This window comes from Aethalodelphis obliquidens, unplaced genomic scaffold, assembly GCF_003676395.1.
Source record: "Aethalodelphis obliquidens isolate GAN/ISIS:26980383/991018 unplaced genomic scaffold, ASM367639v1 scaffold40, whole genome shotgun sequence".
Classification (NCBI taxonomy): domain Eukaryota; kingdom Metazoa; phylum Chordata; class Mammalia; order Artiodactyla; family Delphinidae; genus Aethalodelphis; species Aethalodelphis obliquidens.
Window position 1 is genome coordinate 14,447,966 of NW_020837984.1, and position 26,528 is coordinate 14,474,493.

General features: G+C 42.1%; 1 protein-coding gene across 1 annotated transcript in view; it reads left to right on the top strand.

Annotated features, from left to right (window-relative positions):
* Positions 1–12,025: 12,025 nt before the first annotated feature.
* The window catches only part of ANXA4 (annexin A4), a 73,685-nt gene continuing 59,182 nt past the window's right edge, over positions 12,026–26,528 (top strand). The window contains exon 1 of the mRNA XM_027131916.1: positions 12,026–12,151. The gene's annotated coding sequence lies outside the window, so the exon portion shown is untranslated. The remainder of the gene's footprint in view (positions 12,152–26,528) is intronic.

The window sequence follows — 26,528 nt, forward strand, 5'->3', positions numbered from 1 at the left end:
TCCCTATCTCCTCTTGGGGAATGGGGTTCATAGAGGATTCATCACCACTGCTTACGATGTCTGTCTGTTAGGCAAACATAAATTTCTGAGATCCTAATATCTAAAAATGAGATAAGTTGGGCAATACCTCTTTCCAAACACCAATTCATTGAATAAATATTATTACAGTACCAAAAGAGGACCTAATCCAAAGTTTGTACTAATGTAGGCATGTTGCTCATCTGCTGCCATGTTATGCCTTAAATTTCTTGAAGGAGCCCAGGCTGGAAGTGAAGCAAGTTGCAGTGTCACCTTCTCCATGGAGGCAGTGATCTGCTGGCTCAGGTTTGAGGAGGTGGGGAAAAGGGAAGTCCAATGCTAATCACTGAAGGTAGAACTGTCACTACCATTGGGCAGGGGTGTTGCCAAGCAGACTTGTTTTCCTGTCTGTTTTCTTATCACAGTTCTTTCCCTTACTTTCAATTTAGCAGGTTGGAAACAGAGATCTTCTTAGTTTTTTAAATTTTATTTTGTTTTTAAAGTGAGGTATAATTGACATATGACATTATATTATCAACACTTTCAGGCATACAGCATAATGATTCAGTATTTATATACATTGTGACATAATCACCACAATAAGTCTAGTTAACATCCATCACCACACAGTTACAGAAATTTTCTTTTCTTTTCTTTTTTTCTTGTGATGAGGACTTTTAAGATCTACTCTCTTAGCAGCTTTCCAACATGTACTGTAGTATTATTAACTACAGTCGCCATGCTGTACATTACATGCCCATGATTTTATTTTATAGCCAGATATTTGTAGCTTTTGACACCCTTCACCCACTTTGACCTGCCCGACACACACACACTTCCCTCTGGCAACCACCAATCTGTTCTCTGTATCTATGAGCTTGGTTTTTGTTGCTGTTGTTTGTTTGTTTTGTTTTTCAGATTCCACCTATAAGTGAGATCATATGGTATTTATCTTTGTCTGATTTATTTCACTTAGCATAATGCCTTCGAGGTCCATCTATGCTGTAGCAAATGGCAAGATTTCATTCTTTTTTATGGCGGAGTAATATTCCATTGTGTATATATACATCTTCTTTATCTCTTCATCCACTAATGAACACTTAGGTTGTTTCCATATCTTGGCAATTGTAAATAATGCTACGAGGAATGTGGTGGTGAATGTATCTTTTCAAATTGGGAAACACAGGTTTTCTTCATGAGAATCCCTCTTGCAAACCTTTCACAGACTTTATTTTAGCAAGCCTTATACACTGCTGTGACCTGTGATTAGGATACCTATTATATAATCTCAGGAATCAATGGATTCTATGGCCGCAGATGGGTTTGTGCCTAAAGCAGCACTAGTTCCCTGGCAGAAAGATGGAGAGAGAGAGGAGATGGAAAACTGCTGTTCTTTTTGTAACAAATCTTGTAGAACTATGTGTCTTTTAAAACTATGTGCATTGGGCTTCCCTGGTGGCACAGTGGTTGAGAGTCCACCTGCCGATGCAGGGGACACGGGTTCATGCCCCGGTCCGGGAAGATCCCACATGCCGCGGAGCGGCTGGGCCCGTGAGCCATGGCCGCTGAGCCTGCACGTCTGGAGCCTGTGCTCCGCAACGGGAGGGACCACAACAGTGAGAGGCCCGCGTACCACAAAACAAAAAACAAAAAACTATGTGCATTTGCAACTATGATAAAAATCAAAGCTGTATATTAAAAAAAGTTGGTAGATGGGATGAATAAAATGGACACAACTAAAAATAGAATTAATGAACTGAATTAAGATTAATCCTAAGAATTCTCTCAAACTCAGAGCTAAAGGACTAAAACAAAGCCAAAATAAAACAAAAACAACCAATGAAAGAAAGGTTAAGTGACATGGAGGATAAAGTCAAAAGTTCCCACAGCATCAAATAGAAATTCCAGAACAAAAGAATGGAAATAATGGAAGAGAGATATAATATAGGTGAACTTTTCTGAGTTTGGAAAATATTTCAGTCTTAGTGAACAACCTAAGAGTGCCAATCAGGACAAGCAAAACAGGTCCACTCCTAAACACATTCTTCAAGGGAAAGAGGAAATCTTAAGTTTTTCTTGTGAGAAAAACTAGATTATCAACTAAGGAAAAAGAACCAGTTGAGTATCAAATTTTTCTTTGATACCAGTGGATTCTAGGAGACAATGGAGAGATATCTTGAAGGACGGTGTCAAATTTAGTTTCCTTATGAGCCCCCAAACATGGCATTTAATATAATTAGGTGGTAGCAAATACTATTGATTTTAAAAGGGAAAGATTGGTTAATAGTTTTGTTATTGAATTTTAATTTTATTAACTGTGATCAGAAAAATAGCTAACACTAACATAGAGTTACAACAAACTCTTCAAAAAATATGCCATTTAATTATTATAACATAGCACCTATAATGTAGGTACTATCATTATTCCCATTCTACAAATGAGAAAACTAAGGCACAGAAAAGATAACTGACTCTCTTAAGGTCATCAACTAAGAAATGGTATAGCTGGGATTCAAACCCTATTTTTATTTTGGAATTTTATGAGGTTTTCTTTGCAATAAATATTTTGTCAGTTTTTGTGAATATTCAGTAGATGATTGAAAGGAAGCTGCTTTCTCTGTAGAACATGGAGTCCAGTCCAGTTCATAACTATTCATTCTACCTCATAAATAATATTATTCCAATCACTTGTATGTTTTTTGGTGTTTGGTCTATCAAAGTCATAGCAGAGACAGTTTAAAACTTACTTCTGTTTCATATTGTAAAACTTGGAAAACTAGTTTCTTCTTCTGCCTCTTAGATGCTGTTTTCTTTTCTTTGTTCCAGAATTTTTTCATGGTTTTATAACCTTTTTTACGCTTACTCATCCTTGAATTTAACCATGCTTTGCACTTGTTCCCAAACAGTATGAGCTAATGCTTCTTGGCTCCCTGCCTGTCTATTTGGATGCTGTTAGAATCTTCTTCATATCTTAAGCTGAAGGATTGATTACCTTCTGGCAGCCTGTAAGGATTGTGAAGAGAGCCATCTGGCAAGGAAGGTCACCCCTGTAAGGCTTCTTCTCAAAGTTTTTGCAAAGCCACTGTCCCAAAGGGCTGAAGGTTATCTGGCCTTTGTCCTCACCTCCTTCTCGGCCAGCAGCCAGAATGGATATCAGAGAGGAGCTTGCCACTCAGGGTAAAAATTCCGCCCCGCCCCACAAAGGCTCTGGGGCATTTCAGTGAGTACTGGGAAGGGAGATTCAGAAGTCTGGGTTAGACACACCCACTCCTATCTAGAAGTGTTCTGGAAATCTGTTGTGCCATAAAATAACATCCCAAAGTTCATGGTATGAAACAATGATAATCATTTACTATTGTCATCTCTCAGGAGTCTGGGGATTGGCTGAGCTCAGCTAAGTGGTTCTCACTCAGTGTCTCTCATCTGGCTGCTGTGAGACAGGGATGATGCTGGGGTCATCTGGCTTCTTCATTAACTTGTCTACCACTGGGTCTGGGAAAGTTCAAACTGCTGGGGCTGAAACAGCTGGGACTCCTCCGACTCTCTTTGTCTTCATGTGGTCTGTCCACGTAGTCTCCACAGCATGGTGGCTTCAGGGAAGCTGTACTTCAGGGCTCCACAGGCATATGCTCTGAGTGAGAGAACTAGACAGAAGCTATATCATCTTTTAAGACCCAGCTTCAAAAGCATTACTATTGTTATGCAATCACGGAAGCTCACCCAAGAAGTCCACTCAGGTCCAAAGAGTAGGGACAGAGATGCTATCTCTTGACTGGGGTGGGGAGGGTGGTGTTGGAACAGCATGAGAGACTGAATATATTATTACAACCAATTCTGAAAAATACAATCTGCCACAGGAAGTTTAATACAATTTTGTTCCATTAGTAAGTGATTGTATACCATCAATAGTAATACTTACTGACACATACTCCATGCAAGTATCTAACTCATAGAACTGTTGTGAGGATTAACTGATTAAAACAGCACATCTAAAGTACTTAGAATAGTGACTGGCGCATGCTAAGTGCTTATATAAATGTTAGCTATACTCTACAGTTAAGTAAATTAGACTCAATAACTATAGTGTTAACTAACCACCCTTCCCTGCCATTCAATTTTCAGTTGTCCATTCCACTATTCACTTTTTTTTTAAACATTCTTGGTTTACTTCCTTGTTTTGGCGGAACATACCATCTGAAAGCTTCTTAAGAAAAGATTCTTGGAAGATAAAAAAATATTTTTAATCTTGCATGTCTGAAAATATCTTTATTTACTCCCACACTTGACTGATAGTTTGGCTGGGTATAAGAACCTGTATTGGAAATAATTTTCTCCCAGAATTGTAAAGACATTATTCCATTGTCTTCCAGCTTCACGTGTTGCTACGGAGAAGTGATGCCACTCTGATCCTTCCTGATCCTTTGTGTGAAACCTCATTTTTCCCTCTGAGTGCTTACGATCTACTCTATGTCCCCAGTGTTCTGAAATTTTATCATGATGTGCCTTGGTGTGGTTCTGTTTTTGTCCATTTTGTTGGGTTCAGTGAGCCCTTTCAATGTGGAAACTCATGTCCTTTAGTTCTAAAAATATATGATTGAATTATTTAATTGATTTCTTCCACTCTGTTTCCCAGATATCCTGGGCTGACTTTTGAATTTTCTTATCCTTTCTTACATCCTTCTCTTTTTTTGGTCTCTTATCTACACATTCTAGGATATTTCCTCACTTTATCTTCCTACCATTCTACTGAGTTTTTCATTTTTGCTATCATAGTTTTAATTTAAAAGAGCTCTGTTTGGTTCTCTGAGTGTTCATTTTTTAGAGAATCTATTGTATTTCTATTCTATTTTATTCTATTTTTGTTTCTCAAAGGATATCAATGAAAGATTTTTCAAAGTTTTCAACTCTCCATATAGTCTTGTTTCTTCCAAGTTTCTTTTTTTCTGCTCTGTTTCATATCAGATCCTTCCCTTAAATTCTGATGACCTTTGAATGTTTGTTCTTACTTAGCAGTGTCAAACTTAGTAAAACAAACAAAACAGGACACTTAGTTAACTTTTCATTGTAGATAAACAATAAATAATTTTTAGTATAAATATACTCATGCAATATTTAGGACATACTGTATATAAGAATTTTATAATTTAGTAAAAACTTATTTGTTATTTATTTGAAATTCCACTTTAAGTGTCTTGTATTTTATCTAGCAGCCCTAAGACTAAGATCTAAAATGCTGCCTGGAATAAAAAAGAGTGGGATGAATTGGGAGATTGGGATTAACTTATATACGCTAATATGTATAAAATAGATAACTAATAAGAACTTGCTGTGTTAAAAAAAATAAATTAAAAAAAAAAGAATGAAATCTTGCCATTTGGGACAACATGGATGGACCTAGAAGATATTATGCTAAGTGAAATAAGTCAGACAGAGAAAGACAAATACTGTATGATTTCACTTATATGTGGAATCTAAAAAACAAAACAAATGAACAAACATAACAAAATGGAAACACAGTTATAGATATAGAGAACAAACAGGTGGTTACCAGAAGGAAGGGGTCTGGGGAGAAGAAAGAAATAGATGAGGGAGATTAAAAGGTACAAACTTCCAGTTGCAAAATAAATGAGTCATGGGTATGAAGGCTTGGAGAATATAGTCAATAACTAAGTAATAGCTTTGTATAGCAACATGTAACTAGATTTATCATGGTGATCATTTTGAAACGTATGGAAAAAGTCAGTGTTGAGTAACAGGAACTAACATAGTGTTGTAGGTCAATTATACTTCAAAAACAAACAAACAAACATACAAACAAATTCATAAGAAAAAAGATCAGATTTGTGGTTACCAGAGGCTGGGCAGTGGGCCGGGAGGGGTAATTGGATGAAGGCAGTCAAAAGGTACTACAGGGCTTCCCTGTTGGCGCAGTGGTTGAGAGTCCGCCTACTGACGTAGTGGGAACGCGGGTTCGTGCCCCGGTCCGGGAAGATCCCACATGCCGCGGAGCGGCTGGGCCCATGCGCCAACGGGAGAGGCCACAACAGTGAGAGCCCCGCATACCGCAAAAAAAAAAAAAAAAAAAAAAAAAAGGTACTACAAACTTCCAGTTATAAGATTAAATAAATAGTAAGGATGTAATGTACACCATGATAAATATAATTGACACTGCTGTATGTTATACAGGAAAGTTGTTAAGAGAGTAAATCCTAAGCAGTCTCATCACACGCAAAATTTTTTTTTATTTCTTTAATTTTGTATTTATATGAGATGATGGAGGCTCACTAAACTTATTGTGCTAATCATTTCATGATGTATGTGAGTCAAATCATTATGCTGTACACCTTAAACTTATACAGTGTTGTATGTCAATTATATCTTAATAAAACTGGAAGAAAAATAAAATAAAATACAAACATTTAAAAATTAAAATAAAATGCTGCCTGGAAGCTCTGTATGCCTGGGTAAGGGGTGGGGCTTGATTATGGTGAAGTCACTAAAGGATTGCTCCGGTTTCATTGAATAACCGATGACAGTCTCTTTAGGTCTTTTCTCTTCCCCAGAGGAGAGTATTCCAGACTCCTCATCTTGGTTGCCAGGGTTGTAGGAGTCAAGTGAAGGAGGAATACTGAGCAGCTCAACATTCATTATATTAAGTTTCATATAGATCTTCAATTTCAGAGCCACTCCCCCAGCCTTGTGTGGTAGATTAAAGGTGGCTGCAAATTTTTTGCTAGTCTCCCAATTGAGGGATGAAGCCTAATGCCCCTTCCTTGAGTCTGGGCTGGCCTTAGTGACTTCCATGAGCTATAGAATGCAACAGAAATAACATCCAGGGGCTGCCAAACCTAGATAATAAGAAGCCTAGTAACTTTTGCTTGGATCTCTTGGAATATCCTTTTTGCATGCCCTGAGCCTCCACAGGAAATCTGACTACCCTGAAACTGCCATGTGGAGAGGGCATGTGTAGGTGCTCCTGTGGACAGTGCCTGCTGAGATCAGCCTTCCAGCTCACCTTATCATGGTGGCAGACATGTGAGTGAATCCTCCAGACTGGCCCATCTGCCAGCTGAATACCATCAAGTGACTTGTTTAAAAAAGTTTTGTCTGGTGTATATTTTTAACATACATACATATATATATACACACACACACATATATATATATGTGTATATATATACATATATATGTGTATACATATATATATATGTGTATGTGTATGTGTATATATATATGTGTGTGTATATATATATATATATATATGTATATATATATATTAGTTCCTGGTATACAACATAGTGATTTGATATTTCTATACATTTCAAAATAATTACCATAAGTCTAGTTGTCCTCTGTCACCATACATATTACACATTATTACATATTATTACATATTATTGACTATATTCCACACACTGCACATTTCATACCTGTGACTTATTTATTTTGTAACTGGAAGTTCTACCTTTTAATCTCCTTCACCTATTTCTCTCCTTCCCTCCCCTCCCCTCCCTCCCCTCAGGCAACCACCTGTTTGTTCTCTGTATCTATGGCTCTGTTTCTGTTTGGTTATGTTTTTTCATTTGTTTTGTCATTTAGATTCTACATGTGAGTGAAATCATACAGTATTTGTCTTTCTCTGTTTGACTTATTTTACTTGGCAGAATATACTCTAGGTCCATCCATGTTGTCCCAAATGGCAAAATTTCATTCTTTACTATGGCTGAGTGATATATATATATATATATATCTTATTTGTCCGTTCATCTATTGATGGGCACTTGGGTTGCTTCCAAATCTTGGCTATTGTAAATAACACTTCAATGAGCATAGGGGTGCATATATCTTTTCTAATTAGTGCTTTCGTTTTCTTTGGATAGATAGCCAGAAGTGGAATTGCTGGATTGTAGGGTACTTCTATTTTTAATTTTTTGAGGAATCTCCATACTGCTGTCCATAGTCACTGCACCGATTTACATTCCCTCCCACGGTGCACGAGGGGTCCCTTTTCTCCACACCTTCACCAACAACTTATCGGTTGTCTTTCTGATAATAGATATCCTGACCTGTGTGAGACTAAGTGATTTCTGTTGATGTCACATGGAACAGAAGAAATGCCCAGCCAAGCCCTGTCCAAATTCAGACCAAAAAAATCAGGAGATGTAATAAAATGGTCATTGTTTTTATCCACCAAGTTCTGGGCTAGTTTGTTAGTCAGCCTTAGATAACCAGAACATCTCAACTACATTTGGTATGCCCCATTCCAGAGATCCTCTGCTTTATCCCCTTCAGAGACTATGTTTCTGATTTGCTGCCCAAGTGGGAGAGGGCAGTGGCAGCTGCGTACTATTGGGAAGGAGATGGAGGAGATTGGCTGCTTCCAGTACAGACCTACAAAAAATCCTCCTGTTTTTAGTTTTAGTTATATACCCACTCTTAGAAGCACTTGGTGCAGCACATACCTGTGTTACCCTGGGAAATTCTACAATATCATGTTGCTTCTTGGCTTTCCCTACTCCTGGCTTAGCAGTCAGTTTTCTCATGTCTGCTATGTCAACTATCACCTATCTGCTTTCGGGTTTCCAAAATTTTGTTATTTTTCCTCACTTGTTCTTGTGAGGTTTTCTTGGGGGGAGGGGGTTAGTTTCTTGTTGTTGTTTGTTTGTTTGTTGGCTGTGTCAGGTATTAGTTGCAGCATGCGGGATTTTCGTTGAGGCATACGGGATCTGTAGCATGTAGGATCTTCAGTTGTGGCATGCAGGATCTTTTAGTTGTGGCATGCAGGCTCTTAGCTGAGGCATGCGGGATCTAGTTCCCTGACCAGGGATCGAACCCTGGCCCCCTACATTGGGAGCGTGGAGTCTTAACCGCTGGACCACCCAGGAAGTCCCTCTTGAGAGTTTCTTTTAATCTACTATTTAAAAATTTTTTTTTACTGAAGTATAGTTGATTTACAATGTTATGTTAATTTCTGATGTAAAGCAAAGTGATTCAGTTACACATACGTACATTCTTTTTTATATTTTTTTCATTATGGTTTATCACAGGGTATTGAATATAGTTCCTTGTGCTAGACAGTAGGACCTTGTTGTTTATCCATCGTATTTATATATAATAGTTTGCATCTGCTAATCCCAAACTCCCAATCCTTCCCTCTTCCACCCCCTCCCCCTTGGCAACCACAAGTTCACAAGTCTGTTCTCTGTGAGTGTTTCTGTTTTGTAGATATATTCATTTGCATCATATTTTAGATTCCGCATATAAGTGATATTATATGGTATTTGATCTTTCACTTTCTGACTTACTTCGCTTTGTATGATAATCTCTAGGTCCATCATGTTGCTACAAATTTGTCCTATTTCATTCTTTTAAAACATCTACTATTACTTTAGTGAGATTTCAAGAGGGAGCAAGGCAAATGCATGTGTTCATTCTGCTATCTTTAATTTAAAGTCTCCTTTGAATCTTTAATTTCAACTGTTACATTAATTTTTTATTTATTTATTTTTTTAAACTGCTCAGAGGCTGTTGATTTGTTTACTTTCTTTTTTTTAAAGATTTTCTTTTGGATGGGGTCCATTTTTGTAAAGTCTTTATTGAATTTGTTACAATATTGCTTCTGTTTTATGTTTTGGTTTTTTGGCCGAGAGTCATGTGGGATCTTAGTTCCTTGACCAGGGATCGAACCCTCACCCCCTGCCCTGGAAGGCAAAGTCTTAACCACTGGACAGCCAGGGAAGTCCCTATATTAATTTTGTAAATACTCCTAAAAAAAACTTAAAACATTAAATGAAATAAAATACTCACAGATCAGGTTGCCTACAAGCAAAGCCTGAGACAGGGATTCTTGTGTAAGTGTCTTAGTGAGGTGGTATTCTCAGGAGAACCTGTGAGTCAAGCAGGACATCGCAGAGGAAGAAGCAAAGCACAGAAGGGTTTTCTGCTGAAATTTAGCCTCAGCCTAAGCCCATGGGAGCTCTGGAATAGGAAGGATATCATAGATTAATTCTTGGCCTTTTGTACCCTGTAAGGTTAGCATTGACTGTGGCTTCCCAACCTGGAGTGAGGGCAGTTATGGGGAGAAAAGGGGGCGCTGTGAGCTGGGTACATCCGCCTAGTAAAGGTGATCTTGGCAGGGTGCATCTGCTCCATTTCTAACCTTTTCTTTTTTATTTTATTAATTATTTAAGGATTAAGTAGTGGATCTAATCCCTCTGAGGAAATGAATTAGCCTTATTTCATTTTTTCCCACTGTTTGTCTTCTTTAGTTGACTCCACGTTAGTTCATAAACTGAAGCTCAGAAACTTAAAGGTATCAAGCAGAGAAAAGGGGCTGACCAGGTGTAGAATCCAGACCAGTCTGATCCCCAAACCCATGCTCTCAACCATATTAAACCACCTCCTTTAGTTGCATCTTAAGGAAATAATTTAATGTTACCTCTCCAGCTTTTTGTTTTTAATATAAATTTATTTATTCATTTATTTCTGGCTGCGTTGGGTCTTCGTTGCTGTGAGCAGGGGCTACTCTTCATTGCCATGCGCATGCTTCTCACTGCAGTGGCTTCTCTTGTTGCGGAGCACAGGCTCTAGGCCTGTGGGCTTCAGTAGTTGTGGCTCACGGCTCTAGAGCACAGGCTCAGTAGTTGTGGCGCACCGGCTTAGTCGCTCCGAGGCTTGTGGGATCTTCCCGGGCCAGGGCTCAAACCTGTGTCCCATGCATTGGCAGGCGGATTCTTAACCACTGAGCCACCAGGGAGGCTCACCTCTCCAGCTTTAAGGTTGCTAACAGTCACTTGCATTTTGATCTGTTCGATATAAAACACACTCCCCAGGGACTTCCCTGGTGAGGCAGTGGTTAAGAATCCGCCTGCCAATGCAGGGGATCGATCCCTGGTCCGGGAAGATCCCACAGGCTGCAGAGCAACTAAGCCCCTGTGCCACAACTACTGAGCCTGCACTCTGGAGTCCGCTAGCCACAACTCCTGAAGCCCACGCTCCTAGAGCCGGTGCTCCGCAACAAGAGAAGCCACCGCACTGCGAAGCCTGCGCACCGCAATGCAGAGTAGCCCCCCGCTTGCTGCAACTAGAGAAAGCCACTGCGCTGCAACGAAGACCCAACGCAACCAAAAATAAAAAATAAATAAAATCGATTCTTAAACACACACACACACACACACACACACACACACACACACACACACACACTCCCCAAAGCTACCTACCCTCTGTTAAATGAAATCCGAATTTGCCGATATACCCAATAGGTTCATTATGCGAGCATTCACCGAGTACCTGCCATGTGCCAGGACGGTCGGTACTGGGTGTGAGTGCAAAGACCACTTAGACCCAGTCAGTGCCTTGTTTGAGTCCAACCGGGGAGGCAGATACGAACAAAGACTGTATAATAAGGGGAGAGCGCTGTTTCAATGCCGAACCCGGGAGCTACTTGACCAGCAGCGAACCCAGGTAATGGTAGCGAGAAAGATCTGGAACTGCTCCGAACTCCCATTTCCAAAGGTTTCCCCAAGGAAAGGGAACTCGGCTTTTCTCAAGGGAGAAGTGGAACTACGGGGAACTTTGGGGTATGTATAGTGCTGAGAGGGAAACGAAATGTGCCGTTCTGATTTCACTTTCCACTTTTCCGGCGTGAGAAAGTGCAGTGTCGCGGGGAGGAAGCTTTGACTCTCTGCCGGAATTCCGGCCGCGGTGGGCGCAGGGCGTGTGCGGGAGAGGTCCCGGGGCGCGGCCCTCCGAGGGTGTGGGGCCGCCCGAGCACCGGAGACCTGAGAGTCAGACTGCTTCGACTCGAGGGAGCACGAGCGCGCCCGGGCGGGGCCGGGCAGACTGGGATCCAGGCTGGGGACAAAGCCGAGAGCACGACGCGCGGGGTCTAGGCCGGTGCAGCCCCTCCCCGGGCGCCAGGCGCGGCGGTCCCGGCCCCGGCGTCCAGGTGCGCTTCGCCCGCGTAGGCTTTTCCGGTCTCGTGGGCAGAGAGGGACAACCAGGAACTCGGGCTCAGTCTCCACCCCGAAGCGGGGCGGGTCCGCTTGGGATAAGACCCGCTGCCCGGCCCCGTCAGGGTGTGATCTCGGTGACCGCACAGAAGGAGCGCTGTCCCGTCTCGGCCCCAGGGGTAAGGGGGTCCCGGGCTCCGGAAGGGGTGCAACAGCCCGGGAAAGCCTCGCGGGGGTGGCGGGTCCGGCGCCGCGCCGCTCCCAGGAGGGGGTGCCCGCGGCCGGCCTGCGGGCCCGCCCGGGCAGGCACAGGGTGGAGCGAGCCGGACTCGCTCCGGGTGGGCAAGGGAGAGGCAAACACCGCCCTTATCCACCGGCACCTTCCAGGAGAACCTCCAGAGCAGTTTATGCAGCTCAGGATGTACACCAGTTAGAGACCACCGCAGCTATTTATTGAGTTCATGTGCCAAGCACGGTGCTGGATTTAGGCATTACAAAGGATTGAGTAATATTCCCTGGAGCTGACTCAGTCCAACACCCAAGTTTTGCTTTTTTAATTCTTTCTTTACTCCGTTTAAGAAACGTACTCCTTTCTCCTAGTCTCTTACCCTTTCTCTCCGTGTGCACCTGACGTGCTCAGCACAATGCCTGGAACATGGGAATCTGATATTATGAGATCCATGACCAGCGTCTGACGATGGCACAGCCTCACTCTTTAGTCATGGTTTTAACCAGCTGGAGACTTTGGGACCAAAGAGGTTATTGCTTTTCAACAATCTGCCCAACTTTAAGTGCTTCTCAAATTGATGCAAGTCTTCTGTAAGCTGTTGGGAGCATGTGGGTCCTGAGTAACCCACAGCTTTCATGAAAAGTGGGCATCTGCTCTCTCCAGCTGACAGTGGGAAGAATGAATAGGGTCCCCCCCCCCAAATGATCCATCCCATTGTCCATCAGTTCTAGAACCCTCCACCTCCTCCTTACATTGCAAGTAACTCTTGATAGGGAAGCCCTCGCTCTTTAGTTGCCAGGGAATTCTCAGATGACAGAGCTGGAAGAGCAGGCAGCAGAGGAAGGGGACAGGGATGAGGAAATGGGTAACCATAGCCACCCAGGACCGGCTGACTTCCCAGAGCCCTTTCTGGCCAAGGCCGGATCCCCTACATGAGCTTAGATCAGATTTCTATTGCTTTGGGGGTACACGTGCGGGCACAGACGTACACACAATTACTGGATCAAAGGTGTCTGTGAATTTCCCTCCTAGATGTTCTTGCATTTGGTTAGGGATAATTTTTTTCTGAAAGCTATTTAGAGGGTAACATTGCAGTTAAGTCCGAGCACACCAGCCCTCAGTATCTGTAGGGTGAGAAGCCGCTTGGTCATCCACAGACTGTATCTTGTGGCCCATTTCTTTGCTTATGTCTAGCCACTCATTTGTTTCTCAGCCTTGCACATCTGCTTGTAGACTAAGCCTGCTCTTCTCCAAGGGAGACGGAGGTGAGGGGCGGGCACCGGGATAACAGACCTTGTGCCAGGGAGTACTTGTAGCTTCAGATTAAACCAGAGGGGGAATTTTCCTTGGGTGTCAATTTTATCCAGGTATTTGAGGATAAAAACACTTTTCATACAAAAACAATTACAGATATACTTTGTAGTAGGATTCAGAATTTAGATACCTTCTTCGTATAAAACAGACACTTCTAAACGTTTGCCTGGGCTTTGGGCTGCAATTTGACCCAAACCTAACCTTTGGGAGTTTGCTTTTACTGCAGTTAGGGCTACTTATGGAGGCAGTTTGATCAATGCTGCAGTATCCTCCATGGAGGGACTTTGAGTAACAGCTGTACTAGGTTACTTGTTTAATCTTTATTTCAACCTGAGGCGGGGTTATTAAGCTTGTTTTACAGAAGAGGATCCTGAGGCTCTAAGTGGTGGTCCTTAGTCAAGGTCAGACCTTTTGCGAACATTTAAATCCAGCTGCTGGATACTAAAGCCTGTTCTGTTATCCTCTCTGTCTTACTGCAGCTCTGTCAGTGCTTGGTTCAGAGTGATATGGCATTTGGATTTGTGGCTTCCTGGCTTATTAACTAAATCTTTTTTTTTTTTAACATCTTTATTGGGGTATAATTGCTTTACAATGGTGTGTTAGTTTCTGCTTTATAACAAAGTGAATCAGTCATACATAAACATTAACTAAATCTTGACCGGTGTTTTTCTTTGCCTTTTCAACTTTCTTCTGGTCAAGCTGATATGTAAACCATGGTGGGAAGAACTGGACCTGGCAGTAGTGTGGGGATACAGGTGAATGGCCCTAAATTTGGGAAGGGCTTGGCTTGTGGATGAGGGAATAGACTCACTCTTTGTGGCACTCGGCAGAGCTGGGCAGGAATTTTTGGATGGCAGGTTCTGGTTGGACTTAAGGAAGTGGCTTTTGAAACCCGTAGGCTGGGTGCCTTTGGAGCTGGCGGGAGTCTCTCCCCAGAGATATCTGGGCAGAGGCCGAACAGCCCCTTTCTGATGGAGCTGGGAAGGGGACAAGGTTAAACTAAGATGACTTCTAAAGCCATAGTTTCCAAACTTCAGGTACATCCCTCCGGAAGCTTGCACAGCACACAGATTCTTGCCCCCAAAGTTCTGATCAGTATGACAGGGTGGGACCCAGGAATCTGCCTGTCATTGGTTTTATTGGGAATAACTTGTTAGTGTTCAGTTATGTTTGAACTGGACAGAGAGCTTTGCTGTGGGAACCTGCACCACCACCTCTGAAGAATTTATTTTAAAGGTTCAAGATGCTTGAGGTCAGTAAGTTGCCATTCTGCTTCTTGGTCCGGACTGCTAGACATAAAACTCATGTGGAGCATTTTATCCACAATCAGCAGCAAGGATAAATTGCAGCCAAAGGCCAGACTGTAAGTTACTCTGGAAAAGACCTTCACCTTTTCCCCCGCAACATCATTAACCCTTTAAGGCCCGGATATAACTCAGCATGAACAGCCTGACTTGAAACAGATCAGGAGGCCCCATGGGTGGACTTTTGTCCAGTCATCAGAAAGACGTCCCTTCCCAGTCACTGTGGATTCAATCCTCTGGGTTAAGGCACTCACCTCCCCCCACCACCCAACAGGTAACATTAAATTATTACCAGGAGCTAGTGTAGAGGGGCCCTGTGGTGAATGGGAACAAGTTCTCCTGATTCCTGTGTAGTGGAGCCATCTCCTCTGGAGGAGGTCCTTTGTGGACACAAGCCCGGTGGTATCAACAGTCCCTAGCACCTGCCTTCTCACTCCTCTCCAAGGGCCTCAGGAAGGCATTTTCTGGATCCGGCTTAGCTTCAGCTTCTGTTATTGCTGCTTTTTGTTGCTGTACAAGGACCCAGTGACTCACTGGTTCTCATCCTTGTTAGAGTCACAGACCCCTTTGAAAATCTTTTCTTGTCTTATTTATTTATTTTTATTTTTTGGCCGCGCCACACAGCGTGTGGGATCTTAGTTCCCCAACCAGGAACTGAACTCGTGCCCCCTGCAGTGGAAACGCAGTGTCTTAACCACTGGACCGCCAGGGAAGTCCCTGAGAATCTGATTAAAGCCATGAATCTCCTCTTGAGAAGAATAAACATGCATTTGACATTTTCCCATACAGTCTCAAGGGGTTTACGGACACCCTTCTAATCCCAACCATGGATGCCTAGACATTGTGTTAAGAATTGCCCTAAAATTTGGCAATGTTTCTCAAAATTTTAAAATCCATTTACTTTTGTTCCATCAATTTGAATACTAGGAATTTATCTTAAAGATATACTTGGGCATGTGTGTGGAGACATGTGTACAAGGATATATACATTGCAGCATTGTCTGTAGCACCAAAAGTTTGGAGACGATTAAATATCAGTAAGGGACTGGTTAAGTTATGGAACATCCATGCAATACAATACAATGCAGCTGTTAAAAAGTGGTGCAGGGGCTTCCCTGGTGGCGCAGTGGTTGAGAGTCCGCCTGCCGATGCAGGGGACACGGGTTCGTGCCCCGGTCCGGGAAGATCCCACATGCCGCGGAGTGGCTGGGCCCGTGAGCCATGGCCGCTGAGCCTGCGCATCCGGAGCCTGTGCTCCGCAACGGGAGAGGCCACAACAGGGAGAGGCCCGCGTACTGCCAAAAAAAAAAAAAAAAAAAAAAAAAAGTGGTGCAGGTTGATAGGAACAGATATAGAATGATATTGAAGATATATATACATATATTTAAAGCAAAATACAGTTTTACAAGATATGCTAACATTTCTGTATATAAGAATCGTGGAGGCTATTTATATTCTTAGGTACTTGTTAATGCATAAATACTTCTGAAAGGTTACACAGGAAAATTATGACTGCCACTGTAGTCGGAGGGAGGTGAAGTTCTTACAGACTTATCAACATATACTTTTTGGTACTATTTGAGTTTTTTTTTTTGTATCATGTTCATGTATTGTCAGCTTTTTAAAACAGAGAGTTACAGATAGCACCTGTCCGTTTAACACTGCTTGTGAAGAGGGAGAATGAAACAGAAATGAAGAATGTACAATTATCAAGTTTTCCAACCTTAAAATTAATATATGGTCATATACTTTCTTATTTGTATACAAAGAGCTAGCATGGAATGTGCTTTGGTTTCCATACATTTCATCTGGCTATACTTTAACTGGTTGCAAAAATATTGTAAGGTGCCTTGACTTGCATGGTGGGGAAAGTTCTGCATTTAAATGGTCCGATGGTTCCATGTGTTTTTAGCTGCAGAAGCAGAGAGAGGAGGTAGATGGGATAAGGCACAGCTTGTAGACTAGATAGACCTGCTGGGGCAGGTCGCTTTGTCAGAGAAAGTCCTCACAGTGATATCAGGTCATGGGCACTCAGAGACCTGGCTTTGGCTTCAGAGCCTGGGCCTCCTTCTGCGGCTCAGTCTGTGAGGTCTCTGCCTCTCTGTAGGCTGAAACCTAGTGTCTCCTATGAGCCTGACCCTGTGCCAAATTTATGGCATATTATTTTTAAAAAAATTTTCACCTATGTTAGGTGGGTCCTGCTAATGTCGTCTCCATTATACTGATGCAGAAACTGAGGCACAAAGGGATTGAGGAATTTGCTCGACATCACATACTAGCAAATGGTAGAGCCAAGACTTGAACTTGGCAGTCTGATTCTATCTCCTGTGCTTACTACTCTGTTATACTATATAACGGGTTAAAAGTGGGGAATCAGCGTGAGAAGGCAGGGCTGGTAAATTAAGCTGACTATGGGGTTGGACTTTTTCAGAGGTAAAGAGGTAGAGGCTATGTCCAAACCACTGGTCCAAGATGGATTTGATGTCGCCTGGGTCATTCTAAGTGGGCAGGGAGTCCCAGCTGTTAGGTGGGGAGTGGAGCAGACATCAAACGAGGATGATGTGCTGTGTCATGATGCTGGTGGTGCATCCCTATGGGAGCAAGACTTGGGGCAGCATCTAGGGGCAAGAGAGGCAGCTCAGCACCTCAGGGAAGGGTCTTCAGGTGGTAGGCAGGATGTCAGTGACCCCCACCAAATGGAAAAAGGTTCATTCATTTATTATACAATGTGACATATGCTAGCTATTCAAGGATAAAATACCCAGACCCCATCCTTAGGGAGACAAACAAGCAAATCAACAATTAAAAAATCATAGGATTGCATGCAATTTTTTTTTTTACAGAAGCCAAATACATTTATTAAACCTGCTCTCAGCCAGGCAGTTGACAAAGACAAAGATATCTATAACTACAGGGGCTTCACAACCTCCAGGACCACTTAACTAGGCAATGCTGGGTAAAGGTGACTTCGATTAGCTTTAAGCAAATAAGTCCATTTTGAGCTGGTCACTTGCCTCTGGTCAGCAGTCATCCAGTTTGAGAAGTACAGAAGATGCTGCTGCCTCCCAGAGTGTCCTGTCCCAACAAGTGGGCCCTGAGGCTGGGGCACAGGGCAGTCTGCAGAGGTTCACTCCATTACCTCACTGCATTTATCATTGCATGATAAATGATTTGATCCACTATGCACAGACTGCCGTAGAGCTGAGGGGGTATACCTAACTCCATCCTGGGTGGTCAGAGGAGGCTTCCTGGAGGAGGAACCATCCTGGAGGTGGGCTAGGAGAAGAAGGGCTTATGCACAGGCATGGGGATGAGAAAGCAAGACCAGGCACAGTGGAGGAGTGGCATGTCAGCCAGAGCAGGACTAGTCCCAGCGGCCAGAGCGGGAGGGCCCTCAGAAATTAAGGCCATTCTGTAGGCCCATGGGAGACAGGACCAATTATTGGGGGATAGGTCTTAGAGAGTCCAGGCATCCCATAGGACAAACTGCTGGCCTAGGTTATAAATCCCTGTTTTCTTTTGCATCTGCTCCAGTGTTTAGCACAGTTATGTGATAAATGTTTTTAAATAAAAAGGAAGCTCTGGGTACCAGGAAGGAAGAGATTCAGCCTTGGAAAAACAAGACTCCCTGCTTCCCTGCCCTACACTAGGCCAACTCTTTAAGGTGTGGCTTAGGTATGTCCTTCACCCCGATTGGCTTAATCTGGGTGAGGGGTCTCCCCTGGGTGCTCCTGTCTCCCTGTGATTCCCCTACCACAGGAATGTTCACACTTTTGTGCCTGATTACAGGCCTGTGCCCTCCCCTCAGCTCTGAGCTCCTCTGAGGGCAGGGCCGTGTGCCCCCCGTCCTCTGGCCCAGTGCACAGTAGGTGCTCACCAAAGGGGTGCTGAATGAATGTGCTATTTTTCATGGCCTGGAAAATTCAGTCCAACCTCCAAGCCCCACAGAATGACCCATTTTTGAAAATGACTGTTCCAGCCTTTATCTCTACTCTCTTCATGTCCTTGAACCAGCCCAACACCACACTTAATGCATTTGACCCTTGAACACCTCGGGGGTTGTTCACTTCCTGCACAGTTGAAAATCCACGTATCACTTTACAGTCCATCCGCTTATCCTTGGTTCCTCGGTATCCTTGGTTCTACACCCGCGGATTCAACCATCTGTGGATGGCAAACTGGCGCAGTAGAATTTAGTGAAAAAAGCTCAGGCATAAGTGGCTCTGGGGAAGCTCAAACCTGTATTGTTCAAGGGTCAACTATACTATTTTCCAAATAAGTCTTACCAGTCATAATCAGAGCTGAGGCTTCATTTTTACTGTCTTTGCCTACAGACCTCTTGGCTGTTTAAATCCTGTCCGTCTTTCTAAACTTTTATCAAACGAGAGCTTTTTGACTCTCTTGGGTGGTGGTGGGACGACTTAGTCTGTAGTCTCTCGCTACCCTGAAGGTTTTATAGTAGTTGCCGAGCGCTGCTTTGTCACTGCATTGGTTAGCAAGATCTTCTCCGTCTCTGTTTCTCTCACAATGCCTAGTACCTGATTGGGGCACAATAACTATTTAAGTAACGCGATGAGTGGCTGCCCACACAGCAAGTGGCAGTTTTGGAATGGGGGGTCTCATGCAGGGACTACCTAAATGAGAATCAGGGCCTGGAACTGAGTGTGAGGAGAATAAGCAAGGGTGCTTATTGGAACTTGATTACATAAGGTCTTTGAGCCCCACCCAAGATTTACTGACTCAAGCTCTAGAGTCTAGCATCCCCCAAATCCATTTTTCTGAACACTCTCTGAGTGATTTTTGGGCACACTAAAGTTTGAGGACTTTTCCCAGGTACCGTGCTAGGTGCCTTACCCTCTGTAACTAATTAGAATCTTTTTCAAGCCATAGCTCCAGACGCCAAGTCCTGACATCATCCAAGGCCCCAAGGAAGGAGGAAGTTGGTCGGCTGACTCTATCTGTTTTAGCCTGGGGGACACTCTGTCTCCAAGCCCCTTGGTAGGCTTGCCTTTATTTCTCATTGGCCAGAGTGTGTCACATGGCCACTCATAGACCATTGTGGCGGTTGGAATGGGCTTGCCTTGGACCAGTCATTATTTCTTCCTGGGGAGTCCCACCTTCCTGGTTTACCAAACCCAGTCTGTCAACTCATGAAGGTTCTCTTAATGAGGAAGGAGGGTATGATGGGGATTGACATTGTTGCTAATCCTGGCAGAAGTCCTGCACAATAGACACAACTATCTCAGATTTATGCCAGAATAAACTGGCTCTCACAGTGGGGGTGAACCTTGGAGCAGGGACTGGAGCTCCGCCCTTGTTCTGGATTCCCAGCCTCCTACCTCCAGCGCTGCATGTCCTCCTGTATAGCCTAGGCCAGCACTCACATGTAGGAAGAGACTTGAATTTGGAGTTTCACAGATCTTATAAATTAACAGCTCAGGCCTGCCAGAAGTAAAGCATGTTTGCAGTGGGTGGTTTTGAGAACTCTACTGTTTAAATAATCTTTGGCAAACATATTTCCTGAGTCACATTTAGGCATAGCTATGCTTGTATATATTAAACGGTGTTAATGTTATGATACCCCCCCTTCCATTAATAAAATTTTGCCTGTTTTTTCCCCCATGACCTTATTCTTGATGTAAGATCATGAGTTGGGAATCTACAGTTATAAAATGCCCATGGGATGGTTTGGGGACCATTTTAGGCATCAGTAGTTGGAATCTAGAATCATTACTCCAAAGCAGTGGTTCTCAAATTTGAGGATGCATCAGAATCACCTGGTGGGCTTCTTAAAAACTAAATTGCTGGACCCCAGCCCCAGAGTTTTGGATTCTGTAGGTCTGAGGTTGGGCCTGAGAATTTACACTTTTAACAAATTCTCAGTTGATGGTGACGTTCTTGGTCTGGGAACCACACTTTCACAGCCACTAGGTTGTATGAACTTCTTTTAGGTTGAAATACTGGTCTGGATTTATTGAAAAGATAAACATAGTGGGATTTTAATCATGCACATGGTGCCTTCTGCCTTTTTCAGGTTCTTTTGTGCTCCCTATTAAAGCTGCCTGTGACCTCCCCACCAGAGCCATGCTTTGGGTGCACTGGATTCCCAGGGGTTTCTGTACTTCAGTGAATCTGGGGAATGCTTATTCCTCAGAAGTGAGAAGATGAAGTGGCGTCCACACGCCCTCCCTCCAGGCCAAGCATGGTTGTCTGGGCACTAAAGGTGGCCTTAAATATTGGTCTTAAACTCCTGCTTTTACCTTAAGAACGAATGAATTTCTGATATGTGCTCAAACACATTGATAGAAGAACTTTGAGAACATTATGCCAGGTGAAATAATCCAGACACAAAAGAGCAAATATGATTCCACATATAGGGGATGCCTAGAAAAGCCAAATTCAAATTCATAGAGACAGGAAGTAGAATGATGGTTAGCCGAGGCTGGGGTGAGGGGGGAATATCGAGTTATTATTTAATGGGTACAGGGTTTCTGTTTGGGATGTGGTGATGGTTGCGTGATATTGGGAATGTAATTAATGCCACTGAATTGTACATTTAAAAATTGCTAAAATGGTAAGTTTTGTTATGCATATTTTACCACAATTAAAAAGAAAATCATCCTTCATCTCTGTTCTCCCAGTGGTGTCCTGGAGCGTTCTTGTATCAGTCCATCAGAGATGGTTCTTAAATGTGCAGGGGTTTTGCAAGCTGATTGCTAAATGTAGCCACTATTTAAAATTCAGTTAGGGCTTCCCTGGTGGCGCAGTGGTTAAGAATCCGCCTGCCAATGCAGGGGACACAGGTTCAAGTCCTGGTCCGGGAAGATCCCACATGCCATGGAGCAACTAAGCCCGTGGGCCACAACTACTGAGCCTGTGCTCCAGAGCCCGCAATCCACAACTACTGAGCCCGCGTGCCACAGCTACTGAAGCCTGCGCTCCTAGAGCCCTTGCTCTGCAAGAAGAGAAGCCACCGCAATGAGAAGCCCACGCACCGCAAGGAAGAGTAGCCCCCGCTCGCCGCAACTAGAGAAAGCCCGCGTGCAGCAACGAAGACGCAACACAGACAAAAATAAGTAAATAAAATAAATCAATTTAAAAAAATTCAGTTAAATGAACTTAGGCGTAAATACATTACCTTAAAATAGACATATTTATAAATAAGTTTTATGTATTTATTTTTAAATAAGTTTTATTTAAAACAACCCATCACTTTCCAACTATTTTACTACATTTTACTATTATATATAGTTTCTTATATCTGTGTGGTGGAAATACTATATAATGGTGTACTACTGCCTACTTATTCCCAGCTCCAAGTTCAGTGACACCACATAAGTAAGTTGAAATTGGTCATGTTGGAAATATTTACACCAAAGAAATGGAGACAAACCAGGGTTTTCTTTCCCTGGAGAGCTCCTGTTAGATTATTAGCACACCCCTGGTCTCCTCATGTCTCACTGGTGGAGCAGGGTTGGAGTAAGCTTGTAGGGATAAAGCACCAGCTACTTGGGATCTTCCAGCCAGACTTTCTTGAATTGAATTCTAGCTGTTTCCAAATAGCCATGTCATTGGGTGTTTTCCCCATGCCTGAAAAAGAAGACGTGATGGCTAAGTTTAGTGGGTAGGAAACTGGATGAGTCATATAGTAAGTGAGTGACTTTAACCTCCTGGGCAAGAGTTTCTCAACTGGAAGGGGTGGGAGAAAAACTAGTAGAAATAAAATAAAGCACTTATTCTAGCAATGGGGAAGAGATACTTCTTTTAAAAGTTTTCATTATGGACTTTTCCCCACATATACCCAAAGTGGGAGAACACTAAAATGAGGCCCCATATACCTGTTCCTCACCCAGCTCAACAATTATCAACGTTTCACCAAAAAAGAGACTTTTCTAACCATTGAAGTAATAATAAGAGGGAAGAGTACGAAGGAAAAGACGGGAAGAGTACAAAGTACAAAGGTATGATTTACAATTTTTCTCGCGAATTTTGACTGTACTAAAAGGAGAATATGAAATTGGAAAGATACATAATAAATTCTTGATATAAAATATTAAATTTTATAATATATTCGTAATTTCTAGAAATGTGTTAGTGAAGCACCAAGATCCCAAAAATGGGCAAAAAATGCAAACAAATAATTCACAAAGAAGGATACAAGTGGAAAAAGAGAAGAGAGTGTTCCTGCTACACATTCAAAAAAGCAAGTTAAACCAACGGTAAGGTTCAGTACTACACCTCCTAAACATTAAATTATAAATAAATAGTAAATAAATAAATAAAGCAAGCAAACAAGCTTATGGCTGGCTGGGATTTGGATATCCTTTTAACTTTGGAGGACAACTGGAAATATAATTATCAGATATCACCAGGAATAGGTCAAAAGAAGAATAAAGTCTACAATGCTGACTCTAAAGATTGTAGTCACAGCATAAAAAAACCTGAACAACCAATAGGAGAGGGACATTGAATAAATTATATCAATACAGTGGAAGAATATAAATTTAGTAAAATAATAAATATGATTGTGTAGAATTAGGAAAATTAAGAGGAGAGAGTAGAACATAAAATGATATACATACTGGGATTACAACTGTGCTAAAAGATTGGAACAAACAGTAAGTGAAAGTTGATGGTAAGTTTACATTTTTTTTAAATGACCTTTTCAGTGCTTAAAGTTGACTTAATAATTTACAAAATAAAATCAAAGGGGGAAATAGATGTGATTACTTAAGACCTTATAGTCTCTCAAATTCTATGAAAGTTGATCTTCTCCATTTGTAGGAAAGATCCATAATTATTAGCACTGCACTGGAAAATTCTACCTCTGCCCACATTCTCACTGGGTTTGGGAAACAAGTTTATCAGACCATGCAGGCAACTTAAATAATAACAACTGGAGGGAAAGAGAGGTGACAAATAAAATTAATGCTAACTATCCTGGATCCATACGTCATTGTTACAATTACAAAATCCTGAGGTTGCTAAAACGGAAATAAAACCAAATAATAAATTGTCTGCCATGTACATTTTATAATAAATAAAGGTTATTTTTTAAGAGCTACCCAGTATTTTCTGTTTTATCTTTTCTGTGATCTCTTAAGGTGTTTTTTTAATTTATTTATTATTATTATTATTATTTTTGGCTTCGTTGGGTCTTAGTTGCAGCATGTGCTGGGGTTGTTGTTAATGCATGCGGAATGTTTCATTGCAGCTCCTGGGCTTCTCTCTAGTTGTGGTGTGGGGGTTTTCTCTTCTCAAATTGTGGCGCGTAGGCTACAGAGTGCATGGGCTCTGTAGTTTGCAGCTCGCGGGCTCTTTAGTTGAGGCGCTGTGAGCTCAGTAGTTGTGGCGCATGGGCTTAGTTGCCCCGTGGCATGTGGGATCTTAGTTCCCCGACCAGGGATCAAACCCGTGTCCCCTGCATTGTAAGGTGGATTCTTTACCACTGGACCACCAGGGAAGTCCTTCTTAAGGTGTTAATATTAGATTTTTTATGATCTCTGCACATAGTCTCCATGTCTTTTAGAAGAACTCCTGCCGGAGGATTGATTGATTGATTTTTTTTTTTTTTTTTGCGGTACGCGGGCCGCTCACCGCTGTGGCCTGTCCCGCTGCGGAGCACAGGCTCCGGACGCACAGGCTCAGCAGCCATGGCTCACGGGCCCAGCCGCTCCGCGGCATGTGGGATCCTCCCGGACCGGGACACGAACCCGTGTCCCCTGCATCGGCAGGCGGACTCCCAACCACTGCGCCACCAGGGAAGCCCTGGAGGATTTATTTTTATGGGGGGAAAATAGTTGAATCCAAACAGTAGTGAAAAGAATATTATTTAGATGTGATATGGTAAGCCCTCTTAAATACACATGAGTGTTTTAAAAATAAAATCTCTTGCCACGGGACTTCCCAGGTGGAGCAGTGGTTAAGAATCTGCCTGCCAATGCAGGGGACACGGGTTCGAGCCCTGGTCCAGGAAGATCCTACATGCCACAGAGCAACTAAGCCCATGCGCCACAACTACTGAGCCCGCGAGCCTCAACTACTGAAGCCCGCACGCGACTAGAGCCCTTGCTCTGTAACAAGAGAAGCCACTACAATGAGAAGCCCACGCACCGCAACGACGAGTAGCCCCCGCTCGCCACAACTAGAGAAAGCCGGCGCGCAGCAACGAAGACCAAACGCAGCCAAAAAAAAAAAAAAGTCACTGTTTTTCAAAAGTAAATTTCTTATAAAATTAAACCAAAAAAAAAAAAAAATCTCTTGCCACTCGGGAGGGAGGAAAAGGGTGATCATAGAAAATTAATCTCGGCCTTGATGTGCTGAATACAGAATATTTAAGCCAAGCTCTTTAGTCTCAAAGGATTTCTTGATGTTACTATGCTAATCATTTTCTCCTCCTATTTAGAATGTGTTCTTCTGCCAATGGTTCCCGGAATGTTTCTTATGAATAATTAAGTGAATTATTTTCAGGGATAAGCTTTGCCTTTAAATATTCTGAGGCTTTTGTTCTTTTGTCATAGACCCATTATGTGTTTTTCTTTCTTTTTTTAACAAATGGGGAAATTAAGTCACCAAGAAGATAAATAACTTTCTTGGTGAGATCTAAAAGAGATAATCTGAGATAATCATTCACGTCAAGTGTTTAGAACAGTGTCTGACACATTATAAGTGCTCAAAAATAGCTCTCACAATTATTACACAAGGTATGTAATAGAAATATAAAGTGAGCCACAAATGTTAAGTTTGAATTATCTAGTAGTCACATTTAAAAAAATAAAAAGATACAGGTGAAATTAATAATATCAATTATCTTACCCAATAGATTCAAAGTATTATCATTTCAATGTATAATCAGTGTAAGAAATGATTAATGAGGTATTCTACAGTATTCTTTTCGTACTAAGTCTTAACAAACCAGTGTGTATTTTACACTGACAGGACATCTGAATTCTATTGCTGAAGTTTCATCAGAAATACTTGATCTGCATTTAGATTTAATAAAATTTAGTTTTCATTTAGATTCACATACATTATTTCAGCCATACATAAAAGTTTTCCAAAAAACTTAAGTACCAAAAAATAATTTTCCTTTAATATTTGCATCCACATTGAAAAACCTGGTTCATCTTTTTTAGAATTGATTTGACTTTCAAATGAAAAGCACATCACTTTTATTTATTTTTTATTTTAAAAAATATTTATTTATTTACTTACTTATTTTGGCCGCGCTGGGTTTTAGTTGTGGCATGCAGGGTCTTTTCAGTTACAGCATGTGGGATCTAATTCCCCGACCAGGGATGGAACCCAGGCCCCCTGCATTGGGAGTGCAGAGTCTTCCCCACTGGACCATTAGGGAAGTCCCAGCATATCACTTTTAAAACTGCACCTGTCCCAGTTAATTCACTAACTCTTATGCCAATTGAATCTCTTTTTCCTTACTGTGCCAGTCATAATGCTTCTGCCTCTCCACTCAATTCCACATCAGTAAGCTGCCTTCATTTAAAATTTTTAAATGTGTCCATAGCTATTTTTTCATACTAGAAAATGTTATAATTAAAATAAGTATTTAAATGTGATTACAAATTACAGTTTACATAGATATCGCTGTAATTCATGCTGTCTGCAAGACATATTCAAATAAACACATTAAAAATGTTGCATCAATCCATAGATAGTATCAGTCAAAGTGAATCAATCCGTTGACACCAA